This window comes from Aegilops tauschii, chromosome 1, assembly GCF_002575655.3.
Source record: "Aegilops tauschii subsp. strangulata cultivar AL8/78 chromosome 1, Aet v6.0, whole genome shotgun sequence".
Classification (NCBI taxonomy): Eukaryota; Viridiplantae; Streptophyta; class Magnoliopsida; order Poales; family Poaceae; genus Aegilops; species Aegilops tauschii.
In genome coordinates this window covers 73,162,239-73,176,538 of record NC_053035.3, presented here as the reverse complement: position 1 = coordinate 73,176,538, position 14,300 = coordinate 73,162,239, and positions in this window count along the sequence as shown.

The window sequence follows — 14,300 nt, the reverse complement described above, 5'->3', positions numbered from 1 at the left end:
TCTGGCTGGCGTTTTGCCCTCTGTTTCGCGCGTGCTTGTTCCAACGCTCGCCGACGCCTGCCGCGCCACGCCACCGACCCCGACCCATCAACATTGACCGCTCCCTGGCGCTCGCCGATGCCGGAGCCGCCGCAGCAAGCACGGGCGCGTCATGGCCAAAATGCCACAGTGCTCGCGTGCGCTTGTGCACTTCCTCCACCGCCTCCTGTGCTCGTCCGCGAGCGTGGGCAAGCTCCTGCGTTGACGCTGAGTGTTTGCCCCCTTGCTTTGGAGCTTCTCATCACCGTTCGACGCGTGTCCAGAGAGCTCCGGTGGGGACACGTTCCCCCTCGCTCCGGCTGTATATAGCGACCCCGCCTCGAATCCTAGCCAAGCACCACTCCACACCAACTCTACGAACACGTAGAACGACCCCAGCTCAGTCGGGCAGGCCTCTGGCCGTTGCCCCGACCAGAGGACTCCGCGACCCCGCAGTCCAGCCGCAGCTCTCCGGTGCCTCTCGAGCTCAAGCAACTGCTTGGGCGGGGCATTGGGGGTCCGTGGGTGCTGCCTGGACGCCGTTGAGCCCTCGGAGCCGCCCCTAGCCATCGTCTTCAACCTCTCCGGCGAAACCCGTCCGCCACGGTAGCTTGCGAGCTCAACCGCGAGCAGCTCCGTCCACCCCACGCCAAGCCACGGGTACGGGCAGGTGCGCCACGAGCCCCGCTTCAATCCTATCCCTCTAGCTTAGCCCCAAACCCCCTCGTTGCCGGCGTGAGCTCTGGCGAAGCCCCGCCTCTCTCTGATCTCGCGCTTCCCCTCTCTCTCCTGACGTGCAGGACCCACCTGTCGGTCTCACCACTCGTGCCCGAAGCGGTACGAGTGGAGGCGCCTTTCCCGTTTACGCCTTCGACGTCACCCCCCAGGATTTCTGTTTAATTCAAATATTATTCAGAAATTTGACTAAACTTTGACCAGCCACCATTTCTAAACCATAAGTCCAAATGATTTGATTCTTTTTGCATTTCTTTGTTTCAGAAAGCTCTAGCAGCACACCAAAGGGTGGATTTTTCCTTGCTGTCTAGAATTTCTGGTGATTTTCAGATTGTGTTTTGAAAATAATTTTTGTGGTTTTAAATTCTTTTCAGAAGGAGAAGCTTGTCTTGAAGCAAACGAAGAGGGGTGTGATCCTCCTCTACACTAAGGCAAGCCACACCAGCATTTGGATGGTGTTATTTCAATATCTGTGATTTTCTACTTGAATATGAGTTCTTATTTGCATTTAAAATTTGATAAATAAATTTGTTTAACTGCTAGTTACTTTATCATGCTTGATATGCTTGTTTTAGTTACTGGTTGAATGCATGAACTTGTTTGGCTAAGTACAATAGGATTTTGCACTAGACATATTGCTTTGGAAATTAATGGTAGTTATTTTATTAGTGACATTTTCAATTAAATGATGAACTAATAAAAATATTGCTGGATAATAAAAATGAGTTAGAACCAGAGAAGTTTTGATTCTGAGTATTGCAAGATATTTATGTTGTTAAGTTTGATCCATGACTATGAGTTGTTTGCTTTGCATGTCGAGTAGTTGCATGATTTTTGCATTATATCATGTTTGTGATAAAAAGTTTTTATCAAAGCTAAACTTGATTAAGTTCAACTTGAATATGATGTTGATCACATCATGGTGCCACTGAATCGGGTTTTGAATTCAGTGCGACCACATTTACCTTATGGGAAGGTCTTGATTCGGTCCTTTGTTGTGGCTCTCACTGGTGCCTTCCGCGAGGGAAGGTTATGGGCGTGCATACCCTGGCCCGGTAGGCAGACATAACCTTGTGTGCTCGTTTTTGTTTCTATGGTACCTTGTCCCCGTTTGGGACCATTTCGCCACGACGGTGGCCGTTGGTGTCTTTGGTAGACACGGGGCCAACCAAGACCTAGCCCTGAGAGGGAGTTGGTCGGAGTGGCCGGGGAGAGTGCATGACAAAGGGAGGGTGTCGTCGGAATGCTTTGGTCTACCCGAATGGGAATGCAAGGCCAGGTGTTCCGTACTGTGGGTAAAGTGCGCTACCTCTGCAGAGTGTATTTAATCTATCGATAGCCGCGTCCTCGGTTATGGGCATAACTCATGAGTAAGTCACAACATGGATCAACTTTTATAATAAATCCTGCAAACTAAGTGATTGTTGTGATGCATTGGTTCGTGATGAATCATGAACTCTTGAGGTGTTCATGAGTGATTGGTTTCAGGTGTGACCCCGGTACGGTCACCGTTTGGTTACGAGGTAACCGTCTGGTAGGCGAGTCCGTGAGACTCGGAGCACGTATTGTTTGCATTGCATCTGTAGTATTTCTTGCATTGAATTAATCTGATTAATTATCATGATATCGTCTGTCATCATGCTTATGTTTGTTGTGAGCTTGCAAGTACATTCAATGTACTGACCTGGCGTGTTATGCCAGCTTTCAGGCAAGTCGGCTCGCATCGGAGCGCATCTCCTGTCTAGGCCGTGTCCACGTCGGTGTCCCTGTGCTATGGAGTTCCACTTCGTCGTTCTTCCGCTGCCGCGTAGTTCGTGTGATCGAGGCCCCATCATGTTCATTAAATAATGTACATACTGTCCAGCAGCACCGGGTGTGCCGCTTGGCCTCGTATCTCGATGTAATATCAGACCTACGTAATCCGCTAGCATCAATAAAGTGGTTGTTTCTGTACCATGTTGTTGTGTATTGCCAGAAGACTCGATCTCTAGGCTGGCAATGCAAGGTAAACCGGTTGCTCTGAGCCAGGGTGCCACAACGCTTGGTATCAGAGCTATGCTGATTGTAGGACACGCTAGACCGCTAGTGCGTTAGTGAAACGGTAGATAGCTTCGTTTGAGTGCCGGTAGTCATAGAAATTGGTTGTCGCATTGCACGCATGTTTATTTATTGTTATTACTAACCGTATGGTTTGTGAGTTTAGATGGCACCAGTACCAATCTTGTACCATCCTGAGCCAGCTCCGTACACATCGCCGCACCTGCTTCAGAACGTGTGGCGACGACTCTACCCAGATGGTGCTGATCCAGAGTATCGGGTGTATCGCGGGCATATGGCCGGTGCATTGTATGAGTATTATGCTGAGGTCACTCTACACCACAGTTCCCCTTCCGGCGCTTACACTCGTTCGACTAAGGGTGATCTTGCTTCTACGCCATCTCAGGCGGTTCAGTTTGCTGCTATCGAGGCTCTTGTAGACTTGCGCTACAACGAGGTTCGCACGCACACCCACTCTGGTCTTTTCTACTACCCATCTCTGCATGAGAATGGGCGTATCCGCTTTCCTTTGATTAATCCGGCATGCGATCGTCCCACTAGCCACCTTTCTCGCTACATCGCCGCTAGTTATCTCCTGAACTATGAGTTAGCTCGGGAGCTTTCACGCGCTCGCGCAGCTCTCGCGGCTGCTCATATAAGGAACCCTCTTCCCGCTGTCATCTATACTTCTGCTCCAGTTCCTTCCGCCTCCGTTCCCCCGGCGACCGCGTAGGGTAGCATTAACCCTCTGACGGTGAACCCTCGTAGCACTCCTGCTGCATGGTCTTCCCTTGTCGCTACTCCTGCCGCTCCTATGATTAGATCCCATCCCCCACCTGCCCCTGACGGAGAGCCCTCGAGGCAGCACCAGCGTGTCTCTCTTAACCCGGAGGTCTCTACTATCAGTTTAGGATCTGGGTCCGGCTCAACAGACTAACCTGCAGCAGCACCATCCGAGCAGTAGACCATTAGAGTATTGCTGCTGTCATGAGCATGATGTATGGTTGTAATCGCACTTGTCATGATGCGTAGTTTCATGTATGAGGGTAGTAGACCCGTTGTGATGTTTACTTTCATGTTGGGAATATGTATAATTATGTTGGACTCTTTTATTCGCCTTGGTTTTCATTCGCTGCTTTCTTCCGGGATTTGTCATTGGCTTTTTCCCCCATTTTGGAATTTTCTCATCATGGTTGCTATGTATTGGGAAAATGAAAAATAGGATGACGCGTGGAGGCAGCAGCAGCCAAGCTTATGAGGATGTCCCTGTCCGTCACTCCGCAAGACAGGCAGGACATTCCCCTGAGCCATACCCGCCACCTTCGTCTCCACCGCCACATCCGCCTTCCACCGAGCAAATCCTGCGAATGTTTGAAGAAAGAAGAAGCAACGATCTGCTGGAGATACTGAAAAGTGTACAAGTTATGGTTGGGCAGAATGGAAACCAGAATGGCCATCACTCCAAGCTGTCAGATTTTCAGCGAACCAAGCCTCCCAGTTTCAGCCACGCTACTGATCCTTTGGATGCCGACGACTGGCTAAGGACTATTGAGAGGAAACTGGAGATTGCTCGCACTGAAGAAGGAGACAAGGTTCCCTTTGCAACGCATTATCTCGAAGGAGCTGCCGCTATATGGTGGGATAATGCCAAGACAATACGGCCTGCAGATGAGGAAATTACTTGGACAAAATTAAAGGATCAATTCCGCAAGTATCATATTCCCACCAGAGTCATGAAAATCAAGCAACGTGAATTCCTCGCTCTCACTCAAGGCAGCATGACCGTCAACGAGTATCTGAATAAATTCAACCATTTGGCCCGCTATTCTCTCCATGATGTTGCCACAGAAGAGCGGAAGATCGAACGGTTTCTTGGAGGCCTGAATCAGCATCTCAGGTGCACTCTCAGCATGTTTGATTTCCCAGACTTCCTGACTCTGGTGAACAAGGCCCTCATCGCAGAAAGGGAACACAAGCTCCTGCACGACAACAAGCCAACTGTTAATGACCCCAAGCGCAAATTAGAGCTGAAGAAGGATGTGCAACCAGCGCAAAAGGCTCGTACTTGGCAACAGACTCAGGTGGAGTACAAACCCAACTGGTAGCAGAATGTCAACAAGACTACCACACAAGTCAAGAATGTCGTGACCAACCCGGTGTGCGAAGATTGTCCGCGCAACAATTCATGCTTCAGCTATGGTCAAACCGGACACTACGCTAGACAGTGTCCCAAGAACAACAAACAAGCAGCTCCATTTCATCCGCAAGTCAACTACATGAAGCCGTATTCTGCCCCAGATATGATCCAAGGGCAAATCCATCATATCTCCGCAGACGAAGGCCAAGAGGACCCAGAAGTCGTCATTGGTATGTTTCCTGTTAATGACATACCCGCCGTAATTTTATTTGACTCGGGGGCTTCCCACTTTTTGTTTCGCGGAGTTTTGCTTCCCAAAACAATTTTCCTTGCTCGATTTTGGGAAAACACATGCTGGTACAATCCCCGGGATCCCTACTCAGAAGCAATCTCGTCTGCCGAAATTTGGAAATTGACATCAAAGGCGTCAAGTTTCCAACATCATTGATAATCATCGACTCCAACAAATTGGATGTCATTCTGGGCATGAATTGGTTAACTCAATATCAAGTCTGCATCAGCTGTGCGACCAGAGAAGTTACCCTGAAAAACATAGAAGGTCGGACCACAAGTTTTTATGCCCGCAAGCGCATACCCACGAAAGATATGGTTTTCGCAGCTGTGGCAGAAGAGGTGGAATTAATTCCAGTGGTTAGTGAGTATCCAAATGTATTTCCTGAAGAATTAACAGTCATGCCACTAGACCGAGAATTGGAGTTTGCAATTGACTTGGTGCCTGGAACCACCCCGATACATAAGAAATATTATCGGATGCCTTCCTCAGAATTGGTGGAATTGAAGAAACAACTGGATGAGATGCTGCAGAAAGGATACATCCGTCCAAGCTCTTCACCATGGGGATCACCAGCAATCTTCGGGGACAAAAAGGATGGCAGTCTACGAATGTGCGTAGACTACCGACAGCTGAATGACGTCACCATTAAAAACAAGTATCCACTGCCGAGGATTGACGATATGTTTGATCAACTCAGTGGGGCCAAAGTATTCTCCAAAATTGATTTGAGGACTGGATATCACCAGCTCAAGATAAAGAAGGAATATATTCCTAAGACCGCATTCACCACCCGGTACGGTCTTTATGAATATACCATTATGTCCTTGGCCTCACCAACGCCCCTGCCTTCTTTATGCATATGATGAACAAGGTGTTTATGGACTTCTTGGACAAATTTGTGGTGGTGTTCATTGATGACATCCTCATTTACTCCAAGAGCAAGGATGAACACAAGGAACATCTTCGAGCAGTTCTGCAAAGGCTTCGCGACCATCAACTTTATGCCAAATTCAGCAAATGTGAGTTCTAGCTCCAGCAAGTGGGATTTCTCGGGCATGTCCTCTCGGCAGAAGGAATCTCAGTGGACCCAAGGAAGGTAAAGGATGTACTTGATTGGTCCGCACCCACAACAGTTTCAGAAATCTGGAGTTTCCTTGGACTAGCCGGATATTATCGCTGTTTTATCGAAGGATTCTCCAAGATCGCCAAGCCAATGACTGAGCTTCTTAAGAAGGATAAGAAGTTCGTATGGACTGAGGACTGCAAACGGAGTTTCAATGAGTTAAAAATCAGGCTGACATCGGCACTAGTATTAACTCTTCCAGACATCTACCGCGGTTTTGATGTCTATTGCGACGCATCCAGAAGAGGACTTGGGTGTGTACTCATGCAAGATGGCAAAGTGGTGGCCTATACATCTCGCCAACTGCGGCAACACGAAGGAAACTATCCTACTCATGATTTGAAATTGGCCGCGGTGGTGCACGCTTAGAAGATCTGGAGACACTATCTGATTGGAAAGAAGTGCCAGATATTCACCGACCATAAGAGTCTCAAGTATATATTCACTCAGCCCGATTTGAACCTTCGACAGTGATGATGGCTTGAGTTAGTTAAGGACTATGACCTCAGAATAAATTATCACGCGGGCAAAGCTAATGTGGTGGCTAACACCCTCAGCCGCAAACCAGCCAACCTTAATGCTCTAATGGATTTCTTGCCTCCTGAGCTTTATGAAGAAATCATGCAGCTCAATTTGGTAATCACCGACGCCCGTCTTGCCAACATATTGGAAGTTGCCCCTACTCTCGAAGAAGAAATCCGCAGTGCTCAGGCAGATGACAAGAGGTTGAAAATATATGTGTAGAAGATGCACCAAGGGCATGCATCAGATTTCTCTACGGATCAGCGAGGTTCGCTAAGGTTCCGAGGAAGACTTTGCGCACCCAACCAAGAAAGTCTGAAGAAGAAAAATATTGGCAGAAGCACATGAAGCAACATACTCAATTCACCCCGGTGGTACCAAAATGTATGAGGACCTTCGTCAGGTATTTTGGTGGGATGGAATGAAGAAAGACATCGCATACTTTGTGGCCTGTTGCGACATATGCAACAAGGTAAAGGCGGAACACCAAAAACCTACCAGACTCCTCCAACCTCTGCCAGTATCCCAATGGAAATGGGATGATATCTGCATGGATTTCATCACCAGACTACCAAAGTCTCATCGAAGAAACGACTCAATATGGGTCATAGTGGACACCTTAACAAAGGTGGCACATTTCCTTCCTATCCAGACCAGATACCATGCAAATCAACTCGCACTGCTGTATGTGTCAAGAATCGTCAGTCTGCATGGAGTACCCAAGACTATCACCTCTGACAGGGGATCTCTCTTCACCTCCGCATTTTGGTCCCGACTACATCAAGCCTTGGGGACCACTTTGAAATACAGCACGGCTTATCATCCTCACACAGATGGACAGACTGAGCGAGTAAATCAAATACTCGAAGATATGCTCCGGGCATGTACATTGGCCCAAGGGACCAAGTCGGAAGAATGTCTGCCCTACGCCGAGTTTTCCTACAACAACAGTTTCCAGGCCAGCTTAAAGATGTCACCCTATGAAGCCCTGTATGGCCAGAAATGCCGCACTCCCTTGAACTGGTCTCAAACCGGAGATAGCCGCATTTTCGGGACTGATTTAATGCTCGAAGCGGAGAAGCAATTCAAGGAAATCCGAGACAGACTGCAACTGGCCAAATCCCGACAGAAGAGCTACTATGATGCTAAACATCGTCAGATCAACTTTGAACCCGGAGAACACGTATATCTCCGAGTCACCCCTATGAAAGGAGTCAAGAGGTTTCAGACCTGTGGAAAATTGGCACCCAGATATATCGGTCCATTCCCCGTCATGGCCATAGTCGGAACAGTTGCATATGAGTTGGAATTGCCACCGGAACTGTCAGAAGTACACAACGTGTTTCACATCTCACAGCTAAGGAGGTGTATCTCGCCACCGGAGAAAAGGACTGATATGGCAGAGATAGAATTGGCTAAGGATTTGACTTATGAGGAAAAGCCAATCAGAATATTGGATCAGACAGAAAAGGTCACTCGCAGCAAAGAAATAAGGTTTTACAAGGTTCAGTGGGAGCATCACACCGAAAAGGAAGCGACCTGGGAAAGAGATGAATTTTTACGGACTGCATACCCAGAATTGTTTTCCCAAGCAACCGAATCTCGAGGACGAGATTCATCTTAAGTGGGGGAGGTTTGTGGCAGCCTGGATTTTGCCTTCTCTCTTTTTCCGGACTTGCCTTCTCTCTTCTTCCGGACGTGGTTTTTACCGTGGTTTTTGCCCTGACTTGGTTTGGATTTTGGAATCATTTCAAATGGACTTGTCACTTGGGCATATCCTTGACTTTCACCCAAGTGACATATCTACTTTATTCCTTTGATAAATCCCCAAAATAATCAAATGAATATTTTTCATAAAAGAAAAATATTCATTTTTCTCTCTGAAATTCAATTCAGAAACTTGTGCTCCAAAGCAACCCCAATTTTTCTTGCCCAGAAAAATCTGAAATAATTCCTGAATATTCTTAGGACCTTGGCACACCTTCCCATGCAAAATATTGCATCACTTTTTGTAATATTTTTGCTGTAGAAAATCATTTCAATTCTGGGCCAGAAATGCACTTCGTACAGCAAGTGCATTTTTCCTTGAGCTTTTGGCCTTGATCTTTCTTGAGCTTAAACACCCTCCTAAGAAAACCTAAACCCGAGGAGATCAGCCCTAATGGCCTTCTAGAAGGTGGCCAAACTTGGCGACCAAATTTCTGGTCAGAAACTTGCCAGCTTGGTTTAGTCAAATCTGGTCGGCCTGAGCATGAGCTATCACCACTCCTGGACTAAACACTGCACGGACGAACGCGTAGACAAGGTTTAACCATGCTTGGGCGTCGTCTTGACCATGCCAGCTTGGTGACCACGCGAGGACACGACGCCTGGCAGCGTCTCGACGCGCTCTCGCTGGCGTTTTCCCCTCTGTTTCGCGTGTGCTCGTTCTAGCGCTCGCCGACGCTTCCCGTGCCAAGCCACTGACCCCGACCCATCACCCTTGACTGCTCCCTGGCGCTCGCCGACGCCGGAGCCGCCACAACAAGCATGGGCGCGTCGTGGCCAAAATGCCACAGTGCACGCGTGCGCTTGTCCACTTCCTCCACCGCCTCCTGTGCTCGTCCGCGGGCGTGGGCAAGCTCCTGCGTTGACGCTGAGTGTTTTCCCCCTCGCTTTGGAGCTTCTCGTCGCCGTTCGCCGCGTGTCCAGAGAGCTCCGGCGGTGACACGTTCCCCCTCGCCCCGGCTATATATAGCGACCCCGCCTCGAATCCTAGCCAAGCACCACTCCACACCACCTCCACGAACACGTAGAACGACCCCAGCTCGGTCGGGTAGGCCTCTGGCCGTCACCCCGACCAGACGACTCTGGCGACCCCCGCAGTCTAGTCGCCGCTCTCCGGTGCCTCTCGAGCTCAAGCAACTGCTTGGGCGGGGCATTGGGGGTCTATGGGTGCTGCCTGGACGCCGCTGAGCCCTCGGAGCCGCCCCTAGCCGTCGTATTCAACCTCTCCGGCGAAACCCGTCCGCCACGGTAGCTTGCGAGCTCAACCGCGAGCAGTTCCGTCCAACCCACGCCAAGCCACGGGTACGGGCAGGTGCGCCACGACTCCCGCTTCAATCCTATCCCTCTAGCCTAGCCCCAAACCCCCTCATCGCTGGCGTCAGCTCCGGCGAAGCCACGCCTCTCTCTGATCTCGTGCTTCCCCTCTCTCTCCTGACACGCGGGACCCACCTGTCGGTCTCACCACTCACGCCCGAAGCGGTACGAGTGGACGCGCCTTTCCCGTTTACGCCTTCGACGTCACCCCCCCAGGATTTCTGTTTAATTCAAATATTATTCAGAAATTTGACTAAACTTTGACCAGCCACCATTTCTAAACTATAAGTCCAAATGATTTGATTCTTTTTGCATTTCTTTGTTTCAGAAAGCTCTAGCAGCACACCAAAGGGTGGATTTTTCCTTGCTTTCTAGAATTTCTGGTGATTTTCAGAATGTGTTTTGAAAATTATTTTTGTGATTTTAAATTCTTTTCAGAAGGAGAAGCTTGTCTTGAAGCAAACGAAGAGGGGTGTGATCCTCCTCTACACTAAGGCAAGCCACACCAGCATTTGGATGGTGTTATTTCAATATCTGTGATTTTCTACTTGAATATGAGTTCTTATTTGCATTTAAAATTTGATAAATAAATTTGTTTAACTGCTAGTTACTTTATCATGCTTGATATGCTTATTTTAGTTACTGGTTGAATGCATGAACTTGTTTGGCTAAGTATAGTAGGATTTTGCAATAGACATATTGCTATGGAAATTAATGATAGTTATTTTATTAGTGACATTTTCAATTAAATTATGAACTAATAAAAATATTGCTGGATAATAAAAATGAGTTAGAACCAGAGAAGTTTTGATTCTGAGTATTGCAAGATATTTATGTTGTTAAGTTTGATCCATGACTATGAGTTGTTTGCTTTGCATGTCGAGTAGTTGCATGATTTTTGCATTATATCATGTTTGCGATAAAAAGTTTTTATCAAAGCTAAACTTGATTAAGTTCAACTTGAATATGATGTTGATCACATCATGGTGCCACTGAATCGGGTTTTTAATTCAGTGCGACCACATTTACCTTGTGGGAAGGTCTTGATTCGGTCCTTTGTTGTGGCTCTTACCGGTGCCTCCCGCGAGGGAAGGTTATGGGCGTGCATACCCTGGCCCGGTAGGCAGACATAACCTTGTGTGCTCGTTTTTGTTTCTATGGTACCTTGTCCCCGTTTGGGACCATTTTTCCACGACGGTGGCCGTTGGTGTCTTTGGTAGACACGGGGCCAGCCAAGACCTAGCCCTGAGAGGGAGTTGGTCGGAGTGGCCAGGGAGAGTGCATGACAAAGGGAGGGTTTCGTCGGAATGCTTTGGTCTACCCGAATGGGAATGCGAGGCCAGATGTTCCGTAGTGTGGGTAAAGTGCACTACCTCTGCAGAGTGTATTTAATCTATCGATAGCCGCGTCCTCGGTTATGGGCATAACTCGTGAGTAAGTCACAACATGGATCAACTTTTATAATAAATCCTGCAAACTAAGTGATTGTTGTGATGCATTGGTTCGTGATGAATCATGAACTCTTGAGGTGTTCATGAGTGATTGGTTTCAGGTGTGACCCTGGTACGGTCACCGTTTGGTTACGTGGCAACCGTCTGGTAAGCGAGTCCGTGAGACTCGGAGCACGTATTGTTTGCATTGCATCTGTAGTATTTCTTGCATTGAATTAATCTGATTAATTACCATTATATTGTCTGTCATCGTGCTTATGTTAGTTGTGAGCTTGCAAGTACATTCAATGTACTGACCCGGCGTGTTATGCCAGTTTCAGGCAAGTCGGCTCGCATCGGAGCGCATCTCGTGTCTAGGCCGTGTCCACGTCGGTGTCCCTGTGCTATGGAGTTCAACTTTGTCGTTCTTCCGTTGCCGCGTAGTTCGTGTGATCGAGGCCCCGTCATGTTCATTAAATAATGTACATACTGTCCAGCAGCACCGGGTGTGCCGCTTGGGCTCGTATCTCGATGTAATATCTGACCTATGTAATCCGCTAGCATCAATAAAGCAGTTGTTTCTGTACCATGTTGTTGTGTATTGCCAGAAGACTCGATCTCTGGGCTGGCAATGCAAGGTAAACCGGTTGCTCTGAGCCGGGGTGCCACATGCGGTTTGACCGATAAAGATCTTCGTAGAATATGTGGGAGCCAATATGAGCATATCTAGGTTCCGCTATTGGTGATTGACCAGAGATGAGTCTCGGTCATGTCTACATAGTTCTCGAACCCGTAGGGTCCGCACGCTTAACGTTCGATGACGATCGGTATTATGAGTTTATGTGTTTTGATGTACCGAAGATAGTTCGGAGTCCCGGATGTGATCATGGACATGACGAGGAGTCTCTAAATGCTCGAGACATTAAGATTGATATATTGGAAGGTTATGTTTGGACACCGGAAAGGTTTCGGAAAGGATCTGGCATTTTTCCGGAGTACCGGGAGGTTACGGGAACCCCCCGAGGGCTTAATGGGCCTACATGGGCTTTAGTGGAAGAGAAAGGAGAAGGCCAAGAGGAGGGGTGCGCTCCCCAAGCCCAATCCGAATTGGGAAGGGGGCTGACCCCCCTTTCCTTCCTCTCCTCTTCCCCTTCCTTCCCCCTCCTAGTAGGACTAGGAAAGGGGGGAACCTACTCCTAGTAGGAGTAGGATTCCCCCCCTTGGGACTCGCCCCATGAGGCCGGCCGGCCCCCTCCTCCACTCCTTTATATACGGGGGAGGGGGTGTCGGTTCAATATCCGGCGTATCTCGTAGTAGGGGTCCTAAGCTAGGCGTCTTGGAGCGATGGTAACATGAGCACGGGGTTTTACCCAGCTTCGGGCTCTCTTGATGAGATAATACCCTACATGCTGCTTTTGATTGTATTCATATGGGTGTACTACAGAGTACACGTATCTACCACGAGATAGTAGTAATGAATATGAGATTGTCTATTGACTAGCCTGGCCTCGGTTTATATATGCATCGTAGGCCTAGGGTTTAGAGGAGTCCTTGTCTTGGGCGCCAAGTCTTGTAGAATCCTCCTTGTATGCGTCATGGCTGTCCGAACTGGCCCAATAGTGAACCGCCATGGGGGTCCTCGGCCCGATCCAGCTGGTCGGGAGATGACGTGGTGAGTACCCCCTAGTCCAGGACACCGTCAGTAGCCCCCTGAACTGGTCTTCAAGTTGGGGACGCTCCTCGATTCTTCCGAGCTGTTCTTCATCTTCGGTCGTCGGTCTTGAAAACTGGTTCAACAAATCTTCTCATCTTCGATCTTGAGGATCGCCGAAGTGCATCCGAAGAGTTTACACGTCAGGTATCCGAGGAGTCCCTTTAAGTTTCCGGTCTATATCAATGCCCTGTTATTTTTACGCCACACCACGAGTTTGAAGTTGTCCCGGACGGCAGTGTCCTCTTACATCCGAGCTCCAACGCCAGACCGCATTCGAGGTATCTTTTGCAGCCAAGCACCAACGCCGGACCGCTTCCGAGCTCCAACGCCGAAATGTATCGGAGCTCCAACACCGGAATGTATCCGAAGAGTATTGTTATAGCCGAGCTCCAACGCCGAACTGCATCCGACCTCCAGCGTCGGACTGTATCCGAGCTATATGCCGAACTGCTTCTGAGGTGGCTCAGCGCCTCGGTCATGGGCTGATTGTTTACGGATTTTATTTCCGATGCGTATAAATTTATTTGCTGACGAGATGTATTGCCAGTAGCCCTCAAGGTGTCTATCGGCCTAAATTCCGAGATGCACCACAAGGAAAACATAAAACTGCTGATCCTGGTAGCCCCTGAGACCCAGGTCGTGAAATCGGCCTGAGGATCAACTGCTAGCTCGGCAGCATACATAGGAATAGAAACGAAGTGTAATATATTAGAGGTAATAGTGATCGGCGGACGGGCCCCTGAGAGAGGGTCGTGAGAAGTCTCCGTGATATATCAGCTTGATGCCGGATAAGTCCCATATGGTACTTATTGTCGTCCGGAGACGCGCTTGTCCATAGTTCGGTTATGCCGAACACTGAGCACTATGAATTTTCTTCATTGAATAGGCAATGCAGTAGCCCCCGAGACACTGGTCGGGTGTCAACACCAGATTAGGGGATCGATGTGCCCTTTAATATTAGTAAATAATGAGCGCAAAGCCTAGTAGCCCCTGGCCTTAATGTGGGCACGGGTGGCCGAATTAAGGATTGATATCCGTTTAACAGAAAATTTTGTTGTGTTTAACACAAACTTCTCGGAAAGAGAATAAAGATCTCTTAAAAGAGTTTAGAGCTGGTCGAAATCCGAGCTCGCCAAGTTAGGCCCCAAGGGGTTTAAAAGATGGGTTGCAGTAAATGGATTTTACTCGCAATTTTTATGCGTAATGAT